Genomic DNA, 13,656 nt, shown 5'->3' with positions numbered 1-13,656 from the left:
CTCTACTGCTACCCCAGTCCTGGGTAACCTGTATTCTAGTTTCTGACTCTATAAATTTGCTTATTCTGATTATTACATATTAGCAAAATCATGCAATATTTGGCCTTTTGTGTCTGGCTTACTTTACTCATCATGATGCCTTTTTGGTTCATGTACCAGGACTTCATTCCTTTTTACAGCTGACTAATATTCTGCTGTATATATGTACCAGATTTTGTTTATCCATTCATCTGTTGATGAACACTTGGGTTGCTTCCATCTTTTGGCAGTTGTGAATGTGTTCCTGGTGAACATTGGTGCACAGCTGTCTGTTCAAGCCCCTCCTTTCAGTTCTTTTGGGTGTATCCCTAGAAGTAGGATTGCTGGGTAATACGGTAATTGCATACTTAATTTAGTGAGGTATACCACAGCAGCTGCACCATTTCCACCAACAACGAACATGTGTTCTTATTTCTCCACATCCTTTCCAACATGTTATTTTTAATTTTTTTTAATAGTAGTCATTCTTGCATGTATGAAATGGTATCTTGTTATGTTTGATTTGTGCTTCCCTAATGTTTGAGCATCTTTGCATGTATTTTTTTTCAATTTTTTTTATTAATTAAAAAAAATTTTTTTTTAAATATAACAAGAAAGAAATACAATCAGGAGATAGAAATAGGGCAACACAATGGGCAACTGGAGCTGAAGGGACGCAGACCGTGCAACAGGACCGGACACAAAAACTCAGAAATGGACAGCACAACACCACCCAACCGCAGTATAATCATGTTAAAACACTGAATGAAGCTGCATGTGAGAATGATAGAGGGAGGAGGGCTGGGGATATAAATGAAATCAGAAAGAAAGATAGATGTTAAAGATTGAGATGGTATAATATAGGAATGCCTAGAGTGTATAATAATAGTGAAATGTACAATGTACAAATTTTAAAAATGTTTTGGCATGAGGAAGAATAAAGGAATGTCATTATTGCAGGGTGCTGAAAATAGATGGCAATTAATATTTTTTTTTGGTTTTTTTTTTTTATAGCTCAGATGCAGCTTCATTCAGTGTTCCAACACGACTACTCTACAATTAGGTATTATTGTGCTGTCCATCCCCGAGCCCCTGCATCCAGCCCTGTTGCACAGTCTGCATCCCCCCAGCTCCAACCACCCACCGTCTCACCCCGTTTCTAACTCCTGCTGGACTCTGTTACCAATGACATATTCCAAGTTTATTCTCGAATGTCGGTTCACATCAGTGGGACCATACAGTATTTGTCTTTTAGTTTTTGGCTAGACTCACTCAGCATAATGTTTTCTAGGTCCATCCATGTTATTACATGCTTCATAAGTTTATCCTGTCTTAAAGCTGCATAACATTCCATCGTATGTATATACCACAGTTTGTTTAGCCACTCATCTGTTGATGGACATTTTGGCTGTTTCCATCTCTTTGCAATTGTAAATAATGCTGCTATAAACATTGGTGTGCAAATGTCCGTTTCTGTCTTTGCCCTTAAGTCCTTTGAGTAGATTCCCAGCAATGGTATTGCTGGGTCGTATGGCAATTCTATGTTCAGCTTTTTGAGGAACCGCCAAACTGCCTTCCACAGTGGTTGTACCATTTGACATTCCCACCAACAGTGGATAAGTGTGCCTCTTTCTCCACATCCTCTCCAGCACTTGTCATTTTCTGTTTTGTTGATAATGGCCATTCTGGTGGGTGTGAGATGATATCTCATTGTGGTTTTGATTTGCATTTCTCTAATGACCAGGGACATTGAGCATCTCTTCATGTGCCTTTTGGCCATTTGTATTTCCTCTTCTGATAGGTGTCTGTTCAAGTCTTTTTCCCATTTTGTAATTGGGTTGGCTGTCTTTTGTTGTTGAGTTGGACAATCTCTTTATAAATTCTGGATATTAGACCTTTATCTGATATGTCATTTCCAAATATTGTCTCCCATTGTGTAGGCTGTCTTTCTACTTTCTTGATGAAGTTCTTTGATGCACAAAAGTGTTTAATTTTGAGGAGTTCCCATTTATTTATTTCCTTCTTCAGTGCTCTTGCTTTAGGTTTAAGGTCCATAAAATCGCCTCCAATTGTAAGTTTCATAAGATTTCTCCCTACATTTTGCTCTAACTGTTTTATGCTCTTAGACCTAATGTTTAGATCTTTGATCCATTTTGAGTTAACTTTTGTATAGGGTGTGAGATACGGGTCTTCTTTCATTGTTTTGCATATGGATATCCAGTTCTCTAGGCACCATTTATTGAAGAGACTGTTCTGTCCCAGGTGAGTTGGCTTGACTGCCTTATCAAAGATCAAATGTCCATAGATGAGAGGGTCTATATCTGAGCACTCTATTCGATTCCATTGGTCGATATATCTATCTTTATGCCAATACCATGCTGTTTTGACCACTGTGGCTTCATAATATGCCTTAAAGTCAGGCAGCGCGAGACCTCCAGCTTCGTTTTTTTTTCCTCAAGATGTTTTTAGCAATTCGGGGCCCCCTGCCCTTCCAGATAAATTTGCTTATTGGTTTTTCTATTTCTGAAAAATAAGTTGTTGGGATTTTGATTGGTATTGCATTGAATCTGTAAATCAATTTAGCTAGGATTGACATCTTAACTATATTTAGTCTTCCAATCCATGAACATGGTATGCCCTTCCATCTATTTAGGTCTTCTGTGATTTCTTTTAACAGTTTTTTGTAGTTTTCTTTATATATGTTTTTTGTCTCTTTAGTTAAATTTATTCCTAGGTATTTCATTCTTTTAGTTGCAATTGTAAATGGGATTCGTTTCTTGATTTCCCCCTCAGCTTGTTCATTACTAGTGTATAGAAATGCTACAGATTTTTGAATGTTGATCTTGTAACCTGCTACTTTGCTGTACTCATTTATTAGCTCTAGTAGTTTTGTTGTGGATTTTTCCGGGTTTTCGACGTATAGTATCATATCATCTGCAAACAGTGATAGTTTTACTTCTTCCTTTCCAATTTTGATGCCTTGTATTTCTTTTTCTTGTCTAATTGCTCTGGCTAGAACCTCCAACACAATGTTGAATAATAGTGGTGATAGTGGACATCCTTGTCTTGTTCCTGATCTTAGGGGGAAAGTTTTCAATTTTTCCCCATTGAGGATGATATTAGCTGTGGGTTTTTCATATATTCCCTCTATCATTTTAAGGAAGTTCCCTTGTATTCCTATCCTTTGAAGTGTTTTCAACAGGAAAGGATGTTGAATCTTGTCAAATGCCTTCTCTGCATCAATTGAGATGATCATGTGATTTTTCTGCTTTGATTTGTTGATATGGTGTATTACATTAATTGATTTTCTTATGTTGAACCATCCTTGCATACCTGGGATGAATCCTACTTGGTCATGATGTATAATTCTTTTAATGTGTTGTTGGATACGATTTGCTAAAATTTTGTTGATGATTTTTGCATCTATATTCATTAGAGAGATTGGCCTGTAGTTTTCTTTTTTTGTAATATCTTTGCCTGGTTTTGGTATGAGGGTGATGTTGGCTTCATAGAATGAATTAGGTAGTTTTCCCTCCGCTTCGATTTTTTTGAAAAGTTTGAGGAGAGTTGGAACTAATTCTTTCTGGAATGTTTGATAGAATTCAGATGTGAAGCCGTCTGGTCCTGGACTTTTCTTTTTAGGAAGCTTTTGAATGACTGATTCAATTTCTTTACTTGTGATTGGTTTGTTGAGGTCATCTATGTCTTCTTGAGTCAAAGTTGGTTGTTCATGTCTTTCCAGGAACCCGTCCATTTCCTCTAAATTGTTGTATTTATTAGCGTAAAGTTGTTCATAGTATCCTGTTATTACCTCCTTTATTTCTGTGAGGTCAGTAGTTATGTCTCCTCTTCCATTTCTGATCTTATTTATTTGCATCCTCTCTCTTCTTCTTTTTGTCAATCTTGCTAAGGGCCCATCAATCTTATTGATTTTTCTCATAGAACCAACTTCTGGCCTTATTGATTTTCTCTATTGTTTTCAATTTCATTTATTTCTGCTCTAATCTTTGTTATTTCTTTCCTTTTCCTTGCTTTGGGATTAGTTTGCTGTTCTTTCTCCAGTTCTTCCAAGTGGACAGTTAATTCCTGCATTTTTGCCTTTTCTTCTTTTCTGATATAGGCATTTAGGGCAATAAATTTCCCTCTTAGCACTGCCTTTGCTGCGTCCCATAAGTTTTGATATGTTGTGTTTTCATTTTCATTTGCCTCGAGGTATTTGCTAATTTCTCTAGCAATTTCTTCTTTGACCCACTCGTTGTTTAAGAGTGTGTTGTTGAGCCTCCACGTATTTGTGAATTTTCTGGCACTCCACCTATTATTGATTTCCAACTTCATTCCTTTATGATCCGAGAAAGTGTTGTATATGATTTCAATCTTTTTAAATTTGTTAAGACTTGCTTTGTGACCCAGCATATGGTCTATCTTTGAGAATGATCCATGAGCACTTGAGAAAAAGGTGTATCCTGCTGTTGTGGGATGTAATGTCCTATAAATCTCTGTTAAGTCTAGCTCATTTATAGTAATATTTAGATTCTCTATTTCTTTATTGATCCTCTGTCTAGATGTTCTGTCCATTGATGAGAGTGGTGAATTGAAGTCTCCAAATATTATGGTATATGTGTCTATTTCCCTTTTCAGTGTTTGCAGTGTATTCCTCACGTATTTTGGGGCATTCTGGTTCGGTGCATAAATATTTATGATTGTTATGTCTTCTTGTTTAATTGTTCCTTTTATTAGTAGATAGTGTCCTTCTTTGTCTCTTTTAACTGTTTTACATTTGAAGTCTAATTTGTTGGTTATTAGTACAGCCACTTCTGCTCTTTTCTGGTTGTTATTTGCATGAAATATCTTTTCCCAACCTTTCACTTTCAACCTATGTTTATCTTTGGGTCTAAGATGTGTTTCCTGTAGACAGCATATAGAAGGATCCTGTTTTTTAATCCCATTCTGCCAATCTATGTCTTTTGATTGGGGAATTCAGTCCATTAACATTTAGTGTTATTACTGTTTGGATAATATTTTTCTCTAACATTTTGCCTTTTGTATTATATATATCATATCTGATTTTCCTTCTTTCTACACTCTTCTCCATACCTCTCTCTTCTGTCTTTTCCTATCTGACTCTAGTGCTCCCTTTAGTATTTCTTGTAGAGCTGGTCTCTTGGTCACAAATTCTCTCAGTGACTTTTTGTCTGAGAATGTTTTAATTTCTCCCTCATTTTTGAAGGACAATTTTGCTGGATATAGGAGTCTTGGTTGGCAGTTTTTCTCTTTTAGTAATTTAAATATATCATCCCACTGTCTTCTAGCTTCCATGGTTTCTGTTGAGAAATCTACACATAGTCTTATTGGGTTTCCCTTGTATGTGATGGATTGCTTTTCTGTTGCTGCTTTCAAGATCCTCTCTTTCTCTTTGACCTCTGACATTCTAACTAGTAAGTGTCTTGGAGAACGCCTATTTGGGTCTAATCTCTTTGGGGTGCACTGCACTTCTTGGATCTGTAATTTTAGGTCTTTCATAAGAGTTGGGAAATTTTCAGTGATAATTTCTTCCATTAGTTTTTCTCCTCTTTTCCCCTTCTCTTCTCCTTCTGGGATACCCACAACACGTATATTTGTGAGGTTCATATTGTCCTTGAGTTCCCTGATACTCTGTTCAAATTTTTCCATTCTTTTCCCGATAGTTTCTGTTTCTTTTTGGAATTCAGATGTTCCATCCTCCAAATCACTAATTCTATCTTCTGTCTCTTTAAATCTATCATTGTAGGTATCCATTGTTTTTTCCATCTTTTCTACTTTATCCTTCACTTCCATAAGTTCTGTGATTTGTTTTTTCAGTTTTTCTATTTCTTCTTTTTGTTCAGCGCATGTCTTCTTCATGTCCTGCCTCAATTTATAGATTTCGTTTTTGAAGAGGTTTTCCATTTCTGTTCGTATATTTAGCATTAGTTGTCTCAACTCCTGTATCTCATTTGAACTATTGGTTTGTTCCTTTGGCTGGGCCATATTTTCAATCTTCTGAGCCTGGTCCGTTATCTTCTGCTGGTGTCTGGGCATTTAGTCAGATTTCCCTGGGTGTCAGACCCAACAGGTTGTAAGATTTTTCTGTGAAATCTCTGGGTTCTGTTTTTCTTATCCTGCCCAGTAGGTGGCGCTCGTGGCACACGTTTGTCTCACGTGTTTGGAAGGGATCCCCCCGGTCACCGTTCTCTGCGGCCTGGGGATTTCCGACCCAATTCTCTCAGTTGGTCCGGGGGGCTGTGCGTGGTGGGGGCGCCAGCCGCCGTGGCTTGAGGGGACCCTGTGGCTCCTTTATTAATGCCCCTACTGGTGTTTGGTTGGACCCAGTCCCTGCTGTCGGAAATTCCCTCCTCTCCCTGGAGGGGTACTGGTCGCTGGTCGCCGGCCGCTGCGGCCCGGGGAACTTACCACCGTACCAGGAAGCTGCCCGTGGGGGAGGGGCGTCGGTCGCCGGCCGCCGCGGCCTGGGAAACTTGCCACCGGACCAGAAAGCCCCCGTGGGGGAGGGGCGTCGGTTGCCGGCCACCGCGGCTTGGGTAGCCCTCTGATCCGAGACTCGTAGCCGGTCCAGGAAGCCACCCGGAAAAGAGGGGCGCCGGCCGCCGGGGCTTGGGAAACTTGCCTCTCCGAGACTCTCAGCTGGCCCGGGAAGGAGGGAGGAAGGAGCTCCGGCCGCCAGCTCCCGCTGCTCGGGGGAGCGCACACCGCTCGGGGATCTCACCGCAGCAGAGTCTCGCAGTCAATCTAGCCAGTCCAGACTGGGGTACGCTGTATGTCCATTCCCTTCTGTGGCCCCGGGAGCTGTTCTGCACTGTTTCTGTTCACCTAGTAGTTGCTCTGGAGGAGGAACTAAGACGCGCGTACCTTACTAAGCCGCCATCTTGGCCCCACCTCCTTTTCATGTATTTTTGACCACGTTTATATCTTCTTTTGAGAAATATATATTCACCTTTGCCCATTTTTAAATTGGGTTGTTTCTTCTTTTAGTTGTTGTTGTTGAGTCATGGGGTTTCCTTATAAATTCTATATATTAAATCCTTGTCATATTTGTGGTTTCCAAATATTTTCTTCCATTCTGTAGGTTGTCTTTTTACTTTCATGATGAAATCATTTGATGTACAAGCATTTTTAGTTTTGATGAAGTCGCATTGATCTAGTTTTCTTTTGTTGCTTGTGCTTTCGATGTAAAGTCTAAGAAACCATCACCTAACATAGGGTTCTGAAGATGTTTCTCCAAGTTTTCTTCTACTTTTATAATTTCAGTTCTTAATTTAGGTCTTTGATCCATTTTTGTATGTAATTTGAGGTAGGGGTCCACTGTCATTCTTTTGCATATGGAGAGCCAAGTCTCCCAGCACCATTTGTGAACGAGACCGTTCTTTCCCAGTTGATTGGAAATGGCAGTGTTGCCAAAAATCAATGGGCCACAGATGTAAGGGTCTATTTCTGAGCTCAGTTCAATTCCATATGTCAACATATCTATCCGTGTGCTGGTACTACGCTGTTTTGACCACTGTGTCTTTGTACTGTTTTTTTTTTTTTAATTCTAGTTTCTTATTTATCATAGAGTTTATTTAAGTTCTTGCCCTGACTTTGTATGTGTGTGTGTGCATGAACATGCACCGGGAATCGAACCTGGGTCTCTGACATGGCAGGTGAGACCTCTGCCTCCTGAGCCACTGTGGCCATGTCTTTTTTTTTTTTTATTATTAATTAAAAAAAGAATTAACAAAACAATTAGAAATCATTCCAATCTATATGTACAATCAGTAATTCTTAATAACATCACATAGTTGCATATTCATCATTTCTTAGTACATTTGCATCGATTTAGAAAAAGAAATAAAAAGACAACAGAATAAGAATTAAAACAATAGAAAGAAAAAAAAAAAAACCTATACCTCACATGCAGCTTCATTCAGTGTTTTAACATAATTGCATTACAGTTGGGTAGTATTGTGCTGTCCATTTCTGAGTTTTTATATCCAGTCCCGTTGTACAGTCTGTATCCCTTCAGCTCCAATTATCCCTTCTCTCTCTCTTTTTTTTTTTAATTAACGGAAAAAAAGAAATTAACCCAACATTTAGAGATCATACCATTCTACATATGCAATCATTAATTCTTAACATCATCACATAGATGCATGATCATCATTTCTTAGTACATATGCATTGGTTTAGAAGAACTAGCAACATAACCGAAAAAGATATAGAATGTTAATATAGAGAAAAAAATAAAAGTAATAATAGTAAAATCAAAACAAAACAAAACAAAACAAAACAAAACAAAAACCTATAGCTCAGATGCAGCTTCATTCAGTGTTTTAACATGATTACTTTACAATTAGGTATTATTGTGCTGTCCATTTTTGAGTTTTTGTATCTAGTCCTGTTGCACAGTCTGTATCCCTTCAACTCCAATTGGCCATTATCTTACCCTGTTTCTACCTCCTGCTGGACTCTGTTATCAAGGACATATTCCAAATTTATTCTTGAATGTCTGTTCACATCAGTGGGACCATACAGTATTTGTCCTTTAGTTTTTGGCTAGACTCACTCAGCATAATGTTCTCTAGGTCCATCCATGTTATTACATGCTTCATAAGTTTATCCTGTCTTAAAGCTGCATAGTATTCCATCGTATGTATATACCACAGTTTGTTTAGCCACTCTTCTGTTGATGGAGATTTCGGCTGTTTCCATCTCTTTGCAATTGTAAATAACGCTGCTATAAACATTGGTGTGCAAATGTCCGTTTCTGTCTTTGCCCTTAAGTCCTTTGAGTATATTCCCAGCAATGGTATTGCTGGGTCGTATGGCAATTCTATATTCAGCTTTTTGAGGAACCGCCAAACTGCCTTCCACAGTGGTTGCACCATTTGACATTCCCACCAACAGTGGATAAGTGTGCCTCTTTCTCCGCATCCTCTCCAGCACTTGTCATTTTCTGTTTTGTTGATAATGGCCATTCTGGTGGGTGTGAGATGATATCTCATTGTGGTTTTGATTTGCATTTCTCTAATGGCCAGGGACATTGAGCATCTCTTCATGTGCCTTTTGGCCATTTGTATTTCCTCTTCTGATAGGTGTCTGTTCAAGTCTTTTTCCCATTTTGTAATTGGGTTGGCTGTCTTTTGTTGTTGAGTTGGACAATCTCTTTATAAATTCTGGATATTAGACCTTTATCTGATATGTCATTTCCAAATATTGTCTCCCATTGTGTAGGCTGTCTTTCTACTTTCTTGATGAAGTTCTTTGATGCACAAAAGTGTTTAATTTTGAGGAGTTCCCATTTATTTATTTCCTTCTTCAGTGCTCTTGCTTTAGGTTTAAGGTCCATAAAACCGCCTCCAATTGTAAGTTTCATAAGATATCTCCCTACATTTTCCTCTGTTTTATGCTCTTAGACCTAATGTTTAGATCTTTGATCCATTTTGAGTTAACTTTGAGGATTTTTGCATCTGTATTCATTAGAGAGATTGGTCTGTAGTTTTCTTTTTTTGTAATATCTTTGCCTGGTTTTGGTATGAGGGTGATGTTGGCTTCATAGAATGAATTAGGCAGTTTTCCTTCCACTTCGATTTTTTTGAAGAGTTTGAGGAGAATTAGTACTAATTCTTTCTGGAACGTTTGGTAGAATTCACATGTGAAGCCATCTGGTCCTGGACTTTTCTTTTTAGGAAGCTTTTGAATGACTAATTCAATTTCTTTACTTGTGATTGGTTTGTTGAGGTCATCTATGTCTTCTTGAGTCAAAGTTGGTTGTTCATGTCTTTCCAGGAACCCGTCCATTTCATCTAAATTGTTGTATTTATTAGCGTAAAGTTGTTCATAGTATCCTGTTATTACCTCCTTTATTTCTGTGAGGTCAGTAGTTATGTCTCCTCTTCCATTTCTGATCTTATTTATTTGCATCCTCTCTCTTCTTCTTTTTGTCAATCTTGCTAAGGGCCCATCAATCTTATTGATTTTCTCATAGAACCAACTTCTGGTCTTATTGATTTTCTCTACTGTTTTCATATTTTCAGTTTCATTTATTTCTGCTCTAATCTTTGTTATTTCTTTCCTTTTGCTTGCTTTGGGATTAGTTTGCTGTTCTTTCTCCAGTTCTTCCAATTGAACAGTTAATTCCTGCATTTTTGCCTTTTCTTCTTTTCTGATATAGGCATTTAGGGCAATAAATTTCCCTCTTAGCACTGCCTTTGCTGCATCCCATAAGTTTTGATATGTTGTGTTTTCATTTTCATTTGCCTCGAGGTATTTACTAATTTCTCTTGCAATTTCTTCTTTGACCCACTCGTTGTTTAAGAGTGTGTTGTTGAGCCTCCACGTATTTGTGAATTTTCTGGCATTCCGCATATTACTGATTTCCAACTTCATTCCTTTATGGTCCGAGAAAGTGTTGTGTGTGATTTCAATCTTTTTAAATTTGTTAAGACTTGCTTTGTGACCCAGCATATGGTCTATCTTTGAGAATGATCCATGAGCACTTGAGAAAAAGGTGTATCCTGCTGTTGTGGGATGTAATGTCCTATAAATGTCTGTTAAGTCTAGCTCCTTTATAGTAATATTCAGATTCTCTATTTCTTTATTGATCCTCTGTCTAGATGTTCTGTCCATTGATGAGAGTGGGGAATTGAAGTCTCCAAATATTATGGTATATGTGTCTATTTCCCTTTTCAGTGTTTGCAGTGTATTCCTCACGTATTTTGGGGCATTCTGGTTCGGTGCATAAATATTTATGATTGTTATGTCTTCTTGTTTAATTGTTCCTTTTATTAGTATATAGTGTCCTTCTTTGCCTCTTTTAACTGTTTTGCATTTGAAGTCTAACTTGTTGGATATTAGTATAGCCACTCCTGCTATTTTCTCGTTGTTATTTGCATGAAATATCTTTTCCCAACCTTTCACTTTCAACCTATGTTTATCTTTGGGTCTAAGATGTGTTTCCTGTAGACAGCATATAGAAGGATCCTGTTTTTTAATCCATTCTGCCAGTCTATGTCTTTTGATTGGGGAATTCAGTCCATTAACATTTAGTGTTATTACTGTTTGGATAATATTTTCCTCTGCCATTTTGCCTTTTGTATTATATATATCATATCTGACTTTCCTTCTTTCTACACTCTTCTCCATACCTCTCTCTTCTGTCTTTTCGGTTCTGACTCTAGTGCTCCCTTTAGTATTTCTTGTAGAGCTGGTCTCTTGGTCACAAATTCTCTCAGTGACTTTTTGTCTGAGAATGTTTTAATTTCTCCCTCATTTTTGAAGGACAATTTTGCTGGATATAGGAGTCTTGGTTGGCAGTTTTTCTCTTTTAGTAATTTAAATATATCATCCCACTGTCTTCTAGCTTCCATGGTTTCTGTTGAGAAATCTACACATAGTCTTATTGGGTTTCCCTTGTATGTGATGGATTGCTTTTCTGTTGCTGCTTTCAAGATCCTCTCTTTCTCTTTGACCTCTGACATTCTAACTAGTAAGTGTCTTGGAGAACGCCTATTTGGGTCTAATCTCTTTGGGGTGCACTGCACTTCTTGGATCTGTAATTTTAGGTCTTTCATAAGAGTTGGGCAATTTTCAGTGAAAATTTCTTCCATTAGTTTTCCTCTTCCTTTTCCCTTCTCTTCTCCTTCTGGGACACCCACAACACGTATATTTGTGCGGTTCATATTGTCCTTGAGTTCCCTGATACCCTGTTCAAATTTTTCCATTCTTTTCCCGATAGTTTCTGTTTCTTTTTGGAATTCAGATGTTCCATCCTCCAAATCACTAATTCTATCTTCTGTCTCTTTAAATCTATCATTGTAGGTATCCATTGTTTTTTCTATCTTTTCTACTTTGTCCTTCACTTCCATTAGTTCTGTGATTTGTTTTTTCAGTTTTTCTATTTCTTCTTTATGTTCAGCCCATGTCTTCTTCATGTCCTCCCTCAATTTATCAATTTCGTTTTTGAAGAGGTTTTCCATTTCTGTTCGTATATTTAGCATTAGTTGTCTCAACTCCTGTATCTCATTTGAACTATTGGTTTGTTCCTTTGACTGGGCCATATTTTCAATTATTTGAGTGTGATCCGTTATCTTCTATTGGCGTCTGCGCATTTAGACAGATTTCCCTGTGTATTGGATCCAAAAGTTAGGAAGATTTTTCTGTGAAATCTCTGGGTTCTGTTTTTCTTATCCTGCCCAGTAGGTGGCGCTCGTGGCGCACGTTTGTCTGCGGGTCCCACCAGTAAAAGGTGCTGTGGGACCTTTAACTTTGGAAAACTCTCGCTGTCCGGGAGGTTCGCTAGCCGAAGCGGCTTGGAAGAGTTCTAGCCGGCCCGGGGACCGAACGCAGGGAGGGTTGCTGGCCGCCGCAGCCCGGAAAAGCGCCCATCTGAATTTCCTAGTCGGCCCCGGGCGACAAGCATGGCGGGAGGGCGCCAGCGGCAGCCGCCCGCCCGGGAGAGTGCACGTTCCCGGGGAGTCACGGGTTTGGAAGGGGCCTCCCCCACCCGTCACTATTCTCCCCGGCCTGGGGATTTCCGATCCAATTCTCTCAGTTGGTCCGGGGAGCCGCGTGTGGTGTGGCTACCAACCGCCTTGGTTTCAGGGGACCGCCTCTACAATTCTCCCAGCCGGCCCGGGAAGGGGGAAGGGAGTAACTCCGGCCGCTTGCCACCCCGCCCGGTGAGGCCCGCGCGCCTCGGCGATCTCACCCGAGCTACTTCTCTCAGCCAGCCAGCCGTTCCAGGATGGGGTACGCTGTCTTTTTTATCTCTGTTGTGGCTTTGGGCGCTTTCTGTATCGTTTCTACTCCCCTAGTAGCTGTCCTGGAGAAGAAACTAAGATCCGCGCGTCTTACTAAGCCGCCATCTTCCAGGAAGTCTCTCTGTTTTTGGCTATGTCTTTTTAAAAAATATTTTTATTGACGAATCTTCACACACATGCATTCTATACATGGTGTACAATCAATGGCTCACATATCATCACATAATTGTGTAAATTCATCACTGTAATCGGTTTTTAGAGCATTTGCATCACCCTGGAAAAAGAAATAAAGAGAAAAAACTCATATAAACCATACCCCTTACCCCTCCCTCTCATTGACCACTAGTATTTCCATGTACCCAGTTTATTTTACCCCTTATTCCCCGCTATTATTTATTTATATCCATATATGTTTTTACTCATCTGTTCATACCCTGGATGAAAGGAGCATCAGACACAAGGTTTTTACAATCACACAGTCACATTGTAAAAGTTACATCTTTATACAATCGTCTTCAAGAATCAAGGCTACTAGAACACAGCTCAGCAGTTTCAGGTGCTTCCTTCCAGCCGCTCCACCATTTGTGTTTCCATACTCAGTTCCTCCACATATATACTGAGCAACGGGGTTTCAGGGTCATATGGCAACCCACCCCCTAGTCTCCTGTGGAACCAGCACAGTCCCGTCCAAGAGGCTGTATCTCTCAGTTTCCCCTACCGACAGTGAACATGTACATGACTTTCTCCACATTTTCTCTGGCACTTGTTTCTCTCTGTTCACTTCTAAACAGTTTTATTCACACTTCATTCACTCCAGCCCAGGTGTATAGACATGCCTTCACCGCCATAAGTCTATATGAAGACA

At 39.2% G+C, this 13,656-nt stretch overlaps 1 protein-coding gene across 8 annotated transcripts in view; it reads left to right on the top strand.

Moving 5' to 3' along the window:
* Positions 1-13,656, top strand: part of TDRD9 (tudor domain containing 9) — a 231,751-nt gene that overhangs the window by 177,726 nt on the left and 40,369 nt on the right. The gene's annotated exons all lie outside the window — the stretch shown is intronic.

Source organism: Tamandua tetradactyla, chromosome 14 (assembly GCF_023851605.1).
Source record: "Tamandua tetradactyla isolate mTamTet1 chromosome 14, mTamTet1.pri, whole genome shotgun sequence".
Lineage (NCBI taxonomy): Eukaryota > Metazoa > Chordata > Mammalia > Pilosa > Myrmecophagidae > Tamandua > Tamandua tetradactyla.
Note: the sequence above shows the minus strand (reverse complement) of the source record. Positions and strands in the feature narration are given on the sequence as shown.